Source organism: Wolffia australiana, chromosome 9 (assembly GCF_029677425.1).
Source record: "Wolffia australiana isolate 7733 chromosome 9, ASM2967742v1".
Classification (NCBI taxonomy): domain Eukaryota; kingdom Viridiplantae; phylum Streptophyta; class Magnoliopsida; order Alismatales; family Araceae; genus Wolffia; species Wolffia australiana.
Window position 1 is genome coordinate 8,174,067 of NC_135843.1, and position 14,619 is coordinate 8,188,685.

Consider the following 14,619-nt stretch of genomic DNA (forward strand, 5'->3'; position numbering starts at 1 on the left):
CTGAGGTTCAACCCCCCTAACATCCAACAATCCACCTCTTCGAGGAGTTACCCTTACATGATTGGAAGCATCTTGGTGGTAGGCTAGATTGTCTGACATCTTTTGTAGGAGGGCCATGGCTTCATCTTCATATGTATCTGCTATTGCTCCTCCACTTGAAATATCAACTCTTCCTTTTTCGACATCATTGAATCCCTCATAAAAACTTTGCACTAGCTCCCATTTGAGAATGCCATGGTGGGGGCATTTCCTAATGAGCCCCATCAATCTTTCCCAAGCTTCACTAAAGGTATCGTTTCCCTGCTGAAAATTCCTAATTTCTCTTCTGAAGGAGTTTGTCCTCGGCACTGTATAATATCTCTTTAAAAAACTTTTCTCCATCTCATTCCAAGATTCGAAATTTGTCCCTAAAGTTCTAAACCAATCTTTGGCTCTATCCTTAAGGGCATGAGGGAATAATTTCATTCTCACTACTTCCTTCGAAATTCTGGGGTAGGTACAGCTATCACAGGCTTCATAGATTTTTTCTAAGAAATCATACGGCTCTTCGTTTGCCTTCCCTAAAAAGGATGGTAGCAACTGAAATTGGTGTGGGTCAATTCTAAACATCACATCATCTCCAATAGGGGGAGATATCCTGGTTAAGATGGGAGTTTCAGCTGGTGCAGAATATTCTCTAATCCTCCTTCGTCCATCGTTAACTACTTCCGGGCTTCCTGCTCTATTACCTATAGGGTCCATTGGTAAGGTTCTAATTGACGTCGCTTCTATGAATGAAGGTTTAGTGAAGGACACTTCGGGTGTGGATGAGTCTACTACTGGGGAATCTCGGTCACTGCTCCCTAATTCAAATCCAGACCTAAGCTTCATACAAAACAACTAATTCAAACACAAAACCCGTTAGTCGTTAGCTACCAAATCACTTTTCAATTTAAAGTTGATAACAAAGATACTTATCAAAAAATCAATCAACACTTGCCAAATTTCTTTTATAAATAAAGATAAGTTGAATTCCTTAGCGTTGCCTCCCCGGCAACGGGACTGTTGATAAGCCAAAAATAGGGGTAAAATTATGCAGTTTTTAGCCCTTGTCGTTGTAAATTTTAGCTTATACAATAAAATTTATAAAACCTCATTTAAGATGCACATGATGAGTGAAGGTATCATCCTAGGGAGGCTAGTAAGGAGTTCAATTTGATGATTTTCTATAATTAAGACCACTTAATCTTCAATGAGGAGCAATTTAACCTAATTGGAAAGAATATTGAGAAAGGGAGGTAGAGGAGATGAGAAGAGTAGAAGAATTTAGGGGATTCTAAGTTGAATTAGTTGATCCAAAGAAGAGGATCAAGGGATTCACTTTAGAGGGAATTAAGAAGAAGGTTTTTTACTTGGTTTGTTTGTCTTGCAGATTAACTAATTCAGAACTGATTACAACACTATTTGATAAAGATAAAAGAAACTAAAGTTTTAACACCCTAGAATTCAAAGTTAAATTTTTTTAGAGTTTTTTTTCTTTGAGAATGCAGTTGAATGCCTAGTTTAACCCCTCAATTTCTCCTCTCAATTCTAATCAGGGCTTGTACATGCCGCTCAAGCCAACGGATTTAGAAGTTCAGATCAGAATCAAGAAGAAGAAACAAGAAATTGAACTAATTTCATTCAAGATGCACCAAAATTCAAATACAATGAAGGGAAATGTACCAAACAAGTTGATCCAGGCTGGGGCTCCTCTCTGTCTTGCAGCTGTGATAGAGAACCATCAAGAATGACCCCCTCTTCTCGGAATTTGGCTTTTATACCTAGGTAAAATGGAAAAAATGACCATTTTACTCCTAATTAGTAATTCGTTAATATCTATCAACGTAGGCTTGATCTCAATGATCCAGCCATACAGATAGAAAGAGGGGATCATCAAGAGCAAATCCATTAAAAAAGTCATCGCAATCGGACTTCTGGATCAAAAGTTATGAATAAATGAATTTAAACCAATATTAGCCATTGGATTTAAATCATTTATTCATATTTATATGTTTTTTTCGAGCGTTGAGGTGTCTTCTGCTGATTGGACGATGACTCTTCAACTCCTCCAGGCGAGCGCATCCTCCTTGCTCCACGTACCCCCCTGGCAGAAAATAAGAAAAAAATAGAAAATTCAAAAGTCGCGTTTTGCATATGTTTTGATACGCACGTACGTGTGCGTTTCTTCTTCGCCTTGTCCTTTGATAGTTTGCCACGTCACCGGCCCTACACACGCATTGTATGCGCTGTGCGGGCGGTGGCGTTACCTCCCAGCGCTGGCGCTCATTAAGCGCCCTTGGATTATCATCCGATGATCACCGTGGAGCCAAGTCGCCAGACCGAAAGAATCCCTGGAATTTTGTCAAAAGGACCCTCTTAAAAACTGGCATTGCTATATGACGCCGCCCACAGGTAATTGCATATATACCCTGTGCGCATTCTCTCTCCTGAAACATTAAAACAAATAATCAATCATTTGCAATTAAACCTTGAAACATTTTAAATCATATCTTTACGCCTGCAGTCATGACCGAGAGCTGTTTTCAGGGTCTTTTGCAACGAAACTTTGCAAAAAGGCCCTTCAAAGTTCAGAGATTATGTCAATACTTTTTTTCTCTTATAAATATATATTTTTTCTTAGAATAAATGCATTTCCTCTTCAAATAAATCTCATAAAAATCCTAAAAAATCGTCAAAATTCTAGATAATTCTAGAAAATTCACTCATTCATCCCTATACTGATAAATCTCAAAATTAAATAATAAAATTGCCATTTTCATTCAAAAATAGTTATTTCGAGCTCCAATAAATCCTTTAAAATTCATTGAACTAACAGAAAATTAGGGAAAAATCAGAAATCACTTGAAAACAATATCTTCATGTAAATATATGATAACAACCCCATTTGAAGCTCTTTAAATGCATAAAATTGTGCTTATAACATGAAATAAAGACCAAATTTAGGGTGTTATGAACCGTCAAACGCCCCTCACTTCTTAGACGACGTAGTTGATCCCAATGGTCATCAGGAGTCTAATCCGATAAATATCTCCCTTAGTGGAAGTTGATCCTCCTTCCTCTTCGGAGACGTCTCATTTGCTCATTAAGTGGTTTTCTCGACGTGCATTCATTTCATAAATAATTATGAATCCACTCATTTTTATCCTGTGACGTAATACGAGCAGTCCGATCCTGCCACGCTCATCGTATTACGTCATCCATGTGACACTTCTTTACGTAATAGCCAACGTGTATGCCCTCTTACAATGGAAAAACCAATTTCTTCTAATTTCTTACTGCATTTCGTTATTGAAAATTTGTAACCCTTTATTGAATTTGGATGTAGGTACTTCACTTAGTTGCCAAAAACTCACAATTTATCTAAAAATATAGAGAGAATTGCCAATTACATTTCAATATCGTGTACTTCTGCATATTTGGAATGTAACGGATGCATTAAAAACTCGAAGGTATTTGTACACAATCATAAAATCCTATAATACATGAAAAAGTAGTTTTTATTGCGAAGAAAAAAATGTTAACTTGATTATGCAAAAACTTGCATGATGTTTTACTACAGAATTTATTGTTTAGATGATTCCTAATCATTAAATTTGATCTCCTATAGTCTTTATCAACTCTCCAGATAGCGAATAATCTTTTTAAATATCATTAACTTTTCAGCAGTCACATTATTTGTCCTAGGTTTTTCTAGGAAAATATGAAGTAGACTAACTCATCAAATTTCAAAAAATTCATAAATAATAAATACATGTAACAATATCCCAACATGTGCAACCTAAAACTTCTTTGTCATTTTTAAACATTGAATATACCACAATATTACTAACATGTGACCTCAAAGTAGATGGAAAATAACACACTCATTAGTACATTAAATGCATATTTTAATGAACAAGTTAATAGTTTTAGCAGAAAGATTCGGTGAGGCGGTTGTTTAATGAGATTTAATAAATGGCCTCCTTATTCATCATGGTTTAAATATTTATGTTTTTATCCAGACCATAATCTATTTTCATCTTCACTGTTAACAAAATGCTCACGTATGATAATTTATTATTGGTGTTTATTTAAATTGTGAACATAGAAATAACCATCTTATGTTCCTCATTACCTACAATGTACTGAATAGTTTCTTGATTTCCATTTGGTAGCTGTGTTCAGAAAATGACAAAAAGGGAAACACTAATAAGAAACAGAGAATAAATACATATTATTACTATAAATGCATTTTGATAAGCCGAAAATAGGGGTGAAAATTACGCAAATTTTTAGCCCTTGTCGTTGTGAATTTTTGGCTTATGCAATAAAATTTATAAAACTCTACTTAATATGTATAGTGATAAGTATGAGTGTCGTCCAAGGGAGGCAAGTAGGTATTTCAATTTGATTTAATTTTTGGTGTTTTAGATCCTAATTAGAGTGAATTTGATCTTCAATGAGGATCAAGTCACCCTAATTAGGTGAGAATTTAGAGAGGGGGGTAGGAGAGATGGGAAGATTAGAAGAATTAAGAGCTCTAAATTTCCTTCTTTGATCCTAATTAAAGGATCCAAGAAATCATTTAGAGAGGTTGAAAGAGGGTTCTTAAAATGAGTTGGGTTGATTTTTCAGATTGATAATTCAGAACTAAAATGGGGTAATTTGAGACTTCTAAAAATTAAAACTAATTTTTTTTATAATTTTCTTTTGTAATGCAATTGAATGCCCAGGTAAAATTCCTCAATTTCTCCTCTCAATCCTAATCAGGGCTTGTACATGCCGCTCAAGCCAAGCGATTTAGAAGTTCAGACTAGAATGGAGATGAAGAAACAAACAACTTAACCTATTTCATTCAAAATGCACAAAAGTTTGAATACAATGAAAGAAAAAAATACCAAAACTGTTGATCCAGGCTGGGACTCCTCTCTGTCTTGCAGCTGTGATGAAGCACCCTCCAGAATGAGCTCCCCCTCTCGAAATTTAGCTTTTATACTTAGGTTATAGGGTAAAAATCACCATTTTACCCCCGTTTAGTACTTAATATTTATCTATCAATGTAGGCTAGATCTGAATGATCTAACCATACAGATAGAAAGAGGGGATCAAGACGAACAAATCCATAAAAAAATCATCTCAATCGGACTTCAGGATCAAAAGTTATTAATAAATCAATTTTAAACCAATTTAATCCATTGGATTTAAAATTGATTTATTTATTAGTTTCGTTTTTAAACACGCAATGACGTGTCGCTCTCTCATTGGCTGGCGCATTTTGAATCCTCCTTTTTGCAGAAAAGTCCTTAAAAAGCCTGGAATTGCTTTTGGACGCCGCCCAAAAGTAATTGCGTATATGCCCCTGGCGCACTCTCTCTCCTCCGATTTCTCCTAAAACATTAAAAATATATATTAAAAATTGCAATAAAACCCTGAATGATTTTAAATAGGATCTTTACGCCTGCCGTGGCGACCGAGAGCTGTTTTCAGGGTCTTTTTGCAACGAAACTTTGCAAAAAGGCCCCGAAAAGTATAGAAATTGCATAAATACATTTTTTTTCTCTTATAAATATGCCCTTTTTTCATAGAATAAATGCATTTCTTCTTGAAATAAATCCCAGAAAATTCCTTAAAATTCGTAAAAAATTCTAGAAAATTCTAGAAAATTCCCTGATTAATTCCCATGTTGATAAATGTCGAAATAAACTTTTTAATGTGCCATTTTCATCCAAAAAATAATTATTTTGAGCTTCAATAAATCCTTAAAAATTCATATAATTAACATTAAATTAGGAAAAAATCAGAAATTACTTGGAAGCATTATTTTCGTGTGAATATATGATAACAACCCAAATTTAAGCCTTTTAAATGCATAAATCATGCTAATAACATGAAATAAAGACCGAAATTAGGGTGTTATCATATACCCCCCTACTTAGACATTGCTAGTCCCTTAGCAACATCTAAGTACTTTGCTGAATTATCATGTCTTTCATCCTGTAAGTCAGACAACAAGTGTGGGAAGTGTTAAGTGTATCAATCACAAGCCGAACTAAAACACTAAATGTCATTTTGAGCTCCGACCTTTTCAGGAATGTGGGGTTTCTTTCTCCTTGGCTTGGATGCCTAAGTGGATGAGAAGGGAGTGTACTTGTTTCTAGGTATAACCCTATACTCCTCAGGTAAACTCTCTCCACTCATGTGCAGCTGGCCTCACATCTCTAGCGAGCAAGATCACTCTCTCCCGGGGTGACGGCCACCTAGTACTTGCCTCTCCATTAGCCTTTTCTCTTTCCTTAGAATAGAAGAAGCCATTTTCTCCTCCTGTTGAGCACAGAATATTGAACACAGCGAGAAGAATATATGATAGAGTTGTGATGGGGGAGAATGAGACTTTGTGAAAGAATTAGGGTGAGCATGAACAATGAGAGATTTATGGTCCAACGGGTGCTGTGCTACCTTGGATAACCTACTCCCAAGATTTTTAGAGGAAGTGAGGGAGATAGAAGAGATGAGACCAATGTGATGATATAGAGAATAAAGACCATCTTGCCCTGAATTGAAAGTGAAAACCAGAAATGGTGCAAGTCAAACCCCTCCTTTCTCTTTGTCTTCTTCTCATTCCTCTTGTCTTTTTTTTCCTTTTTTTTTTTTTTTTCGCTTCTTTTTTTTTTTTTTTTTGTATATCAAACAAAGAGAATACAAACAAATGAAACACTTTCCATGACTTGAATGGTTTTTTAAATATTTTATCACAACTAGCATGAGTGTCATAACAATCACATTGGTCTATGGAGAAGAGATAGAAGAACGAGATTTAGATGATGCAGAGCGAATTATTGACAGAAAAGATACAAAGAGGCAGTATCGTAGTGATACCGTGGAAAGGGAGATAGACGTACTTGGGAGATAAGCATATCCTCGGTAGCGGAAGCAAGGTGGTGGAGTCAAGTTGTGATGGATATGGCGTGAAGCGTGTGGAACAATAAGGTGAATGAAGTGGTGGATTCCGTGCATAGGACTCGGAGAATGGCTGCTCACTATTTTGGAATGAAAGTAGGCTAATGGGGAGACGAAATGCATAAGTGGGATCGGCTATTAGAGTTGATGGAATGGGGGCTCTCAGTTCACTCGTCACTCCCCTTTGAAGCATAGAGCTTCTACCCTTGACTTTCCATCATCTAATCACCTACTAGACACCCTCCCCAATTTGAAATTGAATCCACATCGCCCAAAATCACTTGTGTTGCACCTCAACATGTTCTTGATCCGCTCTAGGAGCCTAACTTCTCCACACTTGTTCCCAAACCATTGGATGAAAGAAAATTAATTCATGACTGTGCATGCTAAAGATTGTTAAAAAAAACAGGTTCAATTCATGTAGAATTCTGTAAAATTAAATGCATGAACCGTAGTTTGTCACCTAAAAATGAACTATCTCCCCCCCACTAAAACCTGCATTGTCCTCAATGCAAAGCTACTAAAATCATGAAGAATAAAATTGAGGTTAGAGGGGCAAACAGTGATATGGAGGATATGGGGCCCTTTAGCATTGTGAACAAGAGATCCTGGCGATAACTCGGATTTGCTGAAGTACATACTCCCGCAACCTGGTCAAAGTTACCACAAGAGATGCAACAAAAGTGAGGAGCTATAATAGTGAAAGAAAATAATGCAAAGAAAAAATGAATCCTAAAACGTAATGAAAAGAAAATAAATCTTATTGATGCTCTTAAGTAGAGGGTGATGTCGCCGCTTCTAAAGAAATGTCTTCATTAGGGGGGTGCGGCTCGTGTTCAAGGAAGGGTTTCAAACGCTGCCCATTGACCTTGAATTCAGCTCCATGTGTTGGATCTCGAACGAGAACAGACCCATTGTCGAAATGTTGACATACTACATAAGGTCCATCCCATCTTGATTTAAGCTTTCCTGGAAATAGTTTAAGTCGAGAATTATATAACCATACTTTTTGGCCATGGGCAAAAACCTTCCTGTGTATGTGTTGATCATGGAATGCTTTCATCTTGGCTTTGTAGATGCGTGAATTTTCGTATGCTTCGTTACGCAACTCCTCCAATTCATGCAGCTGCAATAAGCGATGGTCACCTGCATCATCTAACGATACGTTAAGTTTCTTAATAGCCCATAAAGCACGATGTTCGATTTCTAAAGGGAGATGACAAGCTTTTCCAAACACCAACCTGAATGGCGACATTCCTAACGGGGTTTTATATGCCGTCCAATTTGCTCGACCAATCCTTTCCATTAGGGTTAATAATTTTCTTCAAGATTTTTTTTATTTCTCTATTGGAGACTTCCACTTGGCCATTGGCTTGAGGATGATACGGAGTGGTAAGCCGATGATGAACTCCATATCGTTTTAACAATTCTTTAAAGACTTTGTTATTGAAATGAGTTCCACCATCGCTAATAATGGCTCGTGGGCATCCAAACCGAGAGAAAATATTATCCTTGAAAAATTTAACAACTTCTTTATGATCATTTTTTCGTGTTGGTATGGCTTCTACCCACTTAGAGACATAATCTACACCTACCAAAATATATTCATAGCCCAAAGAAGGAGGAAAGGGTCCCATGAAATCAATGCCCCAAAGATCAAACAACTCAACTTCAAGGATAGGGTTTAAAGGCATAGAGGCATTGCGACTTACATTGACCACCGCTTGACATTGAATGCATCTCTTGCAGAATTCATATGCATCCCGATGAAGATGAGGCCAATAAAATCGACATTGTAGGACCTTATGTGCCGTTATCTTGGAGGCGTAGTGTCCTCCGCATAAGGATGAGTGACATGATTCCAAGACTCTCCATTGTTCATCCTCGGGTATACATCTCCTAAAAATTTGATCGACACCTAATCTAAATAATTCAGGCTCATCCCAATAGTAATACTTGATATCCTTAAAAAAAAAATTTCTATCATCATAATCCCAACCTTGAGGCAATTGCCCGGTTACTAAGTAGTTTACTATATGAGCATACCAAGGCAATTTCCGTGTAGAAATTTCTAAAATATGCTTGTCAGGAAAAGAATCTGTGATGGGAGTTAGGGCTGGCAAAGATAGGCGGGAGAGGTGATCAACCGCACCATTATCCACTCCCCGCCTGTCTTTAATTTCAATATCGAATTCTTGCATAAGTAGGATCCATCTCATTAATCTAGGTTTTGTCTCTTTCTTACTTAACAAATGTCTAAGTGCAGCATGATCTGAAAAGATTATAATCTTACTCCTTATTAGGTAAGATCGAAATTTATCCAAAGCAAAGACGATTGCAAGTAATTCCTTCTCTGTGGTAGAGTAATTTACTTGAGCGGCGTCGAGCGTCTTACTTGCATAATAAATAGCTGTCGGTTTCTTGTCTTTGCGTTGTCCCAAAACAGCTCCCACTGCATAATCTGAAGCATCACAAAAAATCTCAAAGGGTTCACTCCAATTTGGAGCTTGTAAGATGGGAGCCGTAACTAATGCTTCTTTAATCAAATTAAAAGCCAAATTCCATTCATCATTCAAAATAAGTTTTTTGTCTTTAGATAGAAGCAAAGTGAGAGGTTTAGCCACTTTGGCAAAATCTTTAATAAAACGACGATAAAAGCCGGCATGGCCCAAAAAACCCCTAAGTTGCTTTAGGGTCGATGGAAGTGGAAGCTCCTTGATGATCTCGATCTTTGCCTTGTCCACAGCCAGCCCCTCCTTGCTGATATGATGACCTAGGACGATCCCCCTGTCCACCATAAAATGGGATTTCTCCCAACTGAGCACTAACTTGTTTTCTTCGCAAATCTGTAACACTTTATCCAACTTAGACAAACAACACCCAAAAGATTCACCAAACACGGAAAGGTCATCCATGAAAACTTCAAGACATGTACCAATTAAATCAAAAAACATTGCACTCATACACCTTTGAAAGGTTGCTGGTGCATTACAAAGTCCAAATGGCATTTTCCTAAAAGCAAATGTTCCTAAAGGACATGTGAACGTAGTTTTATCTTGGTCACTTTCATGAATGCTAATTTGATTATATCCTGAGTACCCATCCAAGAAACAATAAAAACTCTGTCCAGCTAATTTTTCAAGTATTTGATCAACGAAAGGTAGAGGATAATGGTCTTTTTTTGTTGCTAGATTTAACTTTCGGTAATTAATGCATACTCGCCAACTCAATGCTACCCTCGTCTAGATCTCTTCTCCATCCTGATTCTTTTGGACAGTAATCCCTGTTTTTTTAGGTACCACATGAATTGGACTCACCCACTTACTATCTGAAATTGGGTAAATGAATCCTGCTTTCAGCCATTTGGTAATCTACTTCGACACCACATCGTAAAGATAAGGATTTAATCTACGTTGATGCTGAACTGATGGTTTGGATCGTTCCTCGATAAAAATTATATGCTGATAGATATCAGGACTAATTCCCTTGATGTCGTCTATGGTCCATCCAATAGCGCTGTTATGCTGTCGTAAGACATCTAATAGGTTAACTTCCTGCTCTAAAGTGAGGGTTGAAGAGATAATTACTGGATATGTCTTTCTTGGACCTAAAAAACATATTTAAGGTGAGAAGGAAGAGGTTTCAATTCTAATTCTTCAGTGGGCGTAGATCTGTAGTTATTCATGTTTTCACCCTTCATTTCACCATGGTCGTCCTTCTCCCCCTCATAGGCACTTTCATTCACCGCCATCACCTCATAGATTACTTTCCCTATAGCATGGCATTCATCATTTTCATCATCTAGGGAACATGTATAAATGTCTTCCTGGCTACTATTGGGATACTTCATCAATTGAGAGATTGGTAACTCAACCTCTTCTTTTCCCATGCGCAATTTAATTTTTCCTGCATTCCAATCTGTGTTCACTCTTGCGGTAGCTAGGAATGGCCGTCCTAAAATAATCGGTGCATGACTAATTTTTCCTGAAATTTTTACATCCACTACTATAAAATCGACAGGAAATGAGCACTTTTCTACTTTCATCACCACATCCACCAACTGTCCACACGGTCTTCTAATTGATCCGTCCGCTAACTGCAATTCTAAATTTACAGGTTGTAATTCACCAAATTTAAAAGTCTCAAGTAGGGCCTTAGGCATGATATTCACACTTGCTCCTGAATCAAGTAAAGCTTTGGTGAATACTTCCCCCCTAATTTTGCATTTGATCACTGGTGCTCCCGGATCCTTGCGCTTTTGAGGTAATTCATGCAGAAAAATTGAACTAATATTCTCAGAAAGTTGAATCCTCTTTTGCTTCCTAGGAGGTGTACACAGGTTTTTCACAAATTTGGAATAATCAGGGATGTACTGGATCGCATCTAAAACAGGAATTTCGAGCGTAGCCTCTTTCAAATACTCAAGAAGTGGGCTGTCTTTCGATTTTTCTTTCTTCGCTTGTAAGGCACTAGGGAAAGGGATAGGTGGGCAATATGTTTTGGGGTTGGGTTCCTTTTCCAGATTTTCCTCTACCCCTTCATCCTCATCCTTTTCTACTTCCTCTAACTTATCATCCACTTCATTTCGTTTCTCTATAGCTGCAAATGGATTAGCCAACTCTTTCCCACTCCTAAGTTTTGATATAGCACTCAGCTCTCATATTTCTTGTTGTTCAGTCAATGCATGCATGTCATGAATATGCTCATTAACTACACTACACATGTCATCAACATAAATTAAATTGCTAGGATTAATACAGGCCTGAGTAGGGAGTTTACCTGATTTGGCGCCCATCTTCATAGGGTCTTCACACGCATTTGCGGTGCTCCCCGCGCAAATTGTTGACCGCTGTGAAGGCAGATCTCTGCCTTGAGCTTCTCCATCTCCCTCCGATGCCTCTCCTCCATTTCATCAAAAAGCTTGAGCATCCTCTTCTTGTCTTCTTGCAGCTCCTCGATGACCTTGGTGAGAGTCCCATTAGTGGGATCTGAAAAATTTCGGTAAGGTTGATAATGTTGTTGGTGTTAGGGATTGTTCGCCTTGGATTGGAATTGTTGTTGGGGTGGTCGGTTGTTGTTGTTCCATCCCTGTCCTCCTAAGTTTCCTCTAGTTCCCCATTGGACATTGTTCCCTTCTTGCCTGCCTATAGCATTCACTTCTGATATCATAGGGCATTCTTCTACGGTGTGGCTATCACTTGAGCACATTTCACATCGATTTATTTGGTTGGGTGCTCTTCCGCTATTCTGACCTTGCCATAGTGAGATCATTTTTTCATTCATCTTTTCCATGGCTTTTCCCATCATTACACCTATCTGTTTTTCAATTCTATCCATAGTAATCTGGGGTTCAACCCCTCTAACATCCAACAGTCCACCTTTCCGAGGGGTAACCCTAACATGATCGGAGGCATCTTGGTGATAGGCTAAATTATCAGACATTTTTTGTAGTAGTGCCATAGCTTCATCTTCATACATGTCAGCTATTGCTCCTCCACTCGAGATATCAACTCTGCCTTTCTCCACATCATTTAAGCCGTCATAGAAAATTTGCACTAACTCCCATTTTTGAATGCCATGGTGGGGGCACTTCCTAATGAGCCCCATCAATCCCTCCCATGCTTCGCTAAATGTATCATTTCCCTGCTGAAAATTTCTAATTTCTCTTCTGAAAGAATTTGTCCTAGCCACTGTATAATATATTTTTAAGAAGCTCTTCTCCATATCATTCCATGATTCAAAATTTGTTCCCAATGTTCTAAACCAATCCTTGGCTCTATCCTTAAGGGCATGAGGGAATAGTTTCATTCTCACAACTTCCTTGGAAATTCTGGGGTAAGTGCAACTATCACATGCTTCGTAAAATTTTTGTAAGAAGTCATAGGGCTCTTCGTTTGCCTTCCCCAAAAAGGACGGTAATAGCTGAAATTGGTGTGGATCGATTCTAAACATCACATCTTCTCCAATCGGGGCAGATATCCTAGTTAAGATGGGGGTTTCTGCTGGTGTGGAATACTCTCTAATCCTCCTCCGTCCATTGTTAACTACCTCAGGGTTTCCTGTTCCATTACCTATTGGGTCCATTGGTACAGGTCTCATCAATATCTCCTCTACAAATGTGGGTTCGGTGAAAGACGACTCGGGTGTGGTGGAATCTACTACAGGGGGATTTCTGTCACTGCTCCCTGATTCAAGTCCAGACCTAAGCTTCATACAACACCACTAATTCAAACACAACACTCGTTAGTCATTAAAAACCAAATACCGTCTTAAATCAAAATCAATAACAAGGAGACTTAACAAACTCGTGAGCAACAATTCACCACTGTGTTTACATATAAAAATATGTTGAATTCCTAAGTGTTGCCTCCCATGCAGCGGTGCCACTTGATAAGCCAAAAATCGGGGTGAAAATTACGCAAATTTTTAGCCCTTGTCGTTGTGAATTTTTGGCTTATGCAATAAAATTTATAAAACTCTACTTAATATGTATAGTGATAAGTATGAGTGTCGTCCAAGGGAGGCAAGTAGGTATTTCAATTTGATTTAATTTTTGGTGTTTTAGATCCTAATTAGAGTGAATTTGATCTTCAATGAGGATCAAGTCACCCTAATTAGGTGAGAATTTAGAGAGGGGGGTAGGAGAGATGGGAAGATTAGAAGAATTAAGAGCTCTAAATTTCCTTCTTTGATCCTAATTAAAGGATCCAAGAAATCATTTAGAGAGGTTGAAAGAGGGTTCTTAAAATGAGTTGGGTTGATTTTTCAGATTGATAATTCAGAACTAAAATGGGGTAAATTGAGACTTCTAAAAATTAAAACTAAATTTTTTTATAATTTTCTTTTGTAATGCAATTGAATGCCCAGGTAAAATTCCTAGATTTCTCCTCTCAATCCTAATCAGGGCTTGTACATGCCACTCAAGCCAAACAATTTAGAAGTTCAGACTAGAATGGAGATGAAGAAACAAACAACTTAACCTATTTCATTCAAAATGCACAAAAGTTTGAATACAATGAAAGAAAAAAAATACCAAAACTGTTGATCCAGGCTGGGACTCCTCTCTGTCTTGCACTTGTGATGAAGCACCCTCCAGAATGAGCTCCCCCTCTCAAAATTTAGCTTTTATACTTAGGTTATAGGGTAAAAATCACCATTTTACCCCCGTTTAGTACTTAATATTTATCTATCAATGTAGGCCAGATCTGAATGATCTAACCGTACAGATAGAAAGAGGGGATCAAGACGAACAAATCCATAAAAAAATCATCTCAATCGGACTTCAGGATCAAAAGTTATTAATAAATCAATTTTAAACCAATTTAATCCATTGGATTTAAAATTGATTTATTTATTAGTTTCGTTTTTAAACACGCAATGACGTGTCGCTCTCTCATTGGCTGGCGCATTTTGAATCCTCCTTTTTGCAGAAAAGTCCTTAAAAAGCCTGGAATTGCTTTTGGACGCCGCCCAAAAGTAATTGCGTATATGCCCCTGGCGCACTCTCTCTCCTCCGATTTCTCCTAAAACATTAAAAATATATATTAAAAATTGCAATAAAACCCTGAATGATTTTAAATAGGATCTTTACGCCCGCCGTGGCGACCGAGAGCTGTTTTCAGGGTCTTTTTGCAACGAAAC

The 14,619-nt window shown here is 37.7% G+C and overlaps 2 non-coding genes across 2 annotated transcripts; both read left to right on the forward strand.

The window, feature by feature from the left end:
- Window positions 1-229: 229 nt before the first annotated feature.
- LOC144708095 (small nucleolar RNA R71) lies at window positions 230-337 on the forward strand. The gene has a single exon (XR_013582643.1). It is a non-coding gene; the product is annotated as a small nucleolar RNA R71 (small nucleolar RNA).
- Window positions 338-12,550: 12,213 nt separating this feature from the next.
- Window positions 12,551-12,656, forward strand: LOC144708101 (small nucleolar RNA R71). Its single transcript, XR_013582649.1, has one exon. It is a non-coding gene; the product is annotated as a small nucleolar RNA R71 (small nucleolar RNA).
- The last annotated feature ends 1,963 nt before the right edge of the window (window positions 12,657-14,619 follow it).